This window comes from Paramisgurnus dabryanus, chromosome 11 (assembly GCF_030506205.2).
Source record: "Paramisgurnus dabryanus chromosome 11, PD_genome_1.1, whole genome shotgun sequence".
Lineage (NCBI taxonomy): Eukaryota > Metazoa > Chordata > Actinopteri > Cypriniformes > Cobitidae > Paramisgurnus > Paramisgurnus dabryanus.
The window spans coordinates 37,036,109-37,038,796 of record NC_133347.1 but is presented as its reverse complement, the minus strand read 5'-3'; the positions used below and the strand labels follow the sequence as shown (position 1 = coordinate 37,038,796).

Genomic DNA, 2,688 nt, shown 5'->3' with positions numbered 1-2,688 from the left:
GGGCCAAGATTACCGAGACCACCATCCAACACTATGTCAAAAATGCGGCACAGTTCGTAGACTACTTGAGCCAAACACCTCCGCAGACCAGCCGCCTTTCTAAGAAGGCCATGGTATGCATACAAAGGGAGATACGCACTGCAATAAAGTCTATGAGGAGGAAAGTGGTGGTCCACCAGGTCGCCGTGAAAACGGCCAAAGAAGGGCGCCTGATCCCCAAGGCGGAGCTCCTCAAGTGCCGTTCCAAGGTGAGGGCGGCGATTCCGGAAATCTTGGGTGAGTATTCATCAGCACTCTCCGCTGAAGAAATCTTAGCCATCGCATTTCCCGCTGCACTGCATGACACTCTGTCTTTGTTGCTCTCTCTCCACAGCCCGCCTCAGAGAAACAATAAGCTCCAAAGACCAGTGGAGCTTTTACGGGCACATGACTGCATACCTGGCATCCATCTTCGGCCACCGAGGCGGTGTTTACCAGAATATGACGATAGAGGAGGTGGAGGGTGCCCGCAAAAGCTCCACAGGGGACTCCTACCTGATTAACGTAAGACCCCTTTCTTTCTCTCTCCCTCTCGCGAGTCACTTTGACCTGTCTCTTACCTGTTCTCTCATCTCTCTCCCCTGCAGATAGCAACGCACAAGACCAACCAGCAGTTTGGGGCGGCACAGATGTCCTTGACGGGGGAGAAGTACGGCTGGATGACGGATTTCCTCAGCATGAGGTCGTTGCTGACGGGCGGCGAGGAGGCGAAGTATTTCTTTTTCACCTCCAGGCTGAACTTTTGCCGGAACCTCAATGCGTATTTTCAAGAGGCCTGGAGCAGCATGGGGTTGACCGGAACTCCAACCTTTACTGACATCCGCACCTCCATCTCAACCCATGTGAGTGTTCCACCTAGACCTTGTTTTTATTGACAGCCCGGCCTGCTTCTAAACCTCTTTTTTTTCTATTTCTCTCTCTCTATCTCTCTCCCCACGCAGGCAAAAACACCCACACGGCAGATGACCGCCACAAAGTGGCACAGTTCATGTGCTACGACACCGTTACAGCTGACCGCTTTTATGCACTCAACCTGGATGTCAGCCAGGCCACAGATCACCGGCGGCTCTTTGACATGCTGCTCCAGGGACCTGAATCCTCCCCCGTCAAGAAGACCCCCACCAAGAAGAGGAAGGCGAGTAAGGGCTCTCCTGTGAAGTCAAAAAGCAAAAAGCGCAAGGTTGACACGGTAATATCTCTCTCCACAAGATCCCTGTGTGATGTTTTTGCACACTCAAGACCAACAGCTCATCCGTTTCTTCACTTGCTCTTTCTAGGAGGGCAGCAATGAGGAGGCCCCAGACGAGGAACCGACAGAGTACCCGCAACCAGGCACCTCAGCAGAGTCCAAGCCGAGGACCTCCTCGTCAAAGCTTTCCCGGAGGGCGGTCATACAGCTTTCTCCCTTAAACTTGAGCCCCTTTAGGGGTTCCCCAAAGTTTCATAAAGCGGCCTCGCTTGTTTCAAAAGCCAAAAGAACCCTCCTTAAAACCACAAAGAGCCACCAACAGTAGTGCATATTGGTAATTTCTTATGTAAATAGTTGTTGTGTTGTAGTGTTGTTTTGTGTGAACCTTGTTTGAGTGTTCCTGTTGAAATTAATGTTCTTTTCTTGTCAAGTTCAATTGTAGTTAAATTATATTCTAAGCTGTTTTGATGCTTGTGTGTGTGTGTGTTTGTGTGAATAAACCAAGTTTTTGTTCCAAGTTTGGGCTTCTTTAAATTTCATCTTTTCTTACATACGTGTAAATAAACGTATGTTTTCTTGCATAGGCATCATAAGCTCTCTTTATGGGGATAAAACAGGTTATTGCTTAATTGTAAATTGATTTTTAAATTTAAAATATTCCTTGCCGAAATGGCTTGTCACGTCCCGGGACATTAAATGGCATGTTACACTGTGCCGAAATGGCTTGTCACGTCCCGGGACATTACATGTCACGTTAAACCTTGCCGAAATGGCTTGTCCCGTCCCGGGACATTACGTGGCATGTCAAACCTTGCCGAAATGGCTTGTCACGTCCCGGGTCATTACGTGGCACGTTAAACCTTGCCGAAATGGCTTGTCACGTCCCTGAACATTTGCCGAAATGGCTTGTCACGTCCCTAAACATTTGCCGAAATGGCTTGTCACGTCCCTGAACATTTGCCGAAATGGCTTGTCACGTCCCTAAACATCTAACAGTTCAAAAGGATGCCCTTCTAATATTCCAATTAGCTTAGACCAGGGTGAGATCAGGATAAAATTCTCCACCGGGGTGAAGAATGGCCCCCAAGCGGTAAGTTAAGATAACTTGATATACCTGACATAATAAACTGTAAATATTTGATATTATCCTATGAATGTAATATGACTTTTGTTTGTATATTTCAAAACACATCAGCATGCATATTCGTTATGATAAAGTCAAAAAATATCAAGAGTGTGCCCTGTTGGTTGTTTCCATCAACTCTCAAGTCTTTCACAGGCCAACTCTCTGTATTCTTTTGCTTTTACTCACAGTGACAAGGATCGTCGCATCATTTATTGTCTACAGTGTTTCAGGCCACAGGAGATGCTGCCTAACCACCTGTTAAGGGTCTGCATGAAGGACAAGACTAATGAAGAGAGGAATGAAGAAGTGGACAGAGCCAAAAAGTCCATGAAGG

The 2,688-nt window shown here is 47.2% G+C and overlaps 1 long non-coding RNA gene across 1 annotated transcript; it reads left to right on the top strand.

Moving 5' to 3' along the window:
• The first annotated feature begins 221 nt into the window (after positions 1 to 221).
• On the top strand, positions 222 to 684 carry LOC135718383 (uncharacterized). The gene is made up of 3 exons (XR_010520746.1): positions 222 to 276; positions 374 to 543; positions 627 to 684. It is a non-coding gene; the product is annotated as an uncharacterized lncRNA (long non-coding RNA).
• Positions 685 to 2,688: the final 2,004 nt, after the last annotated feature.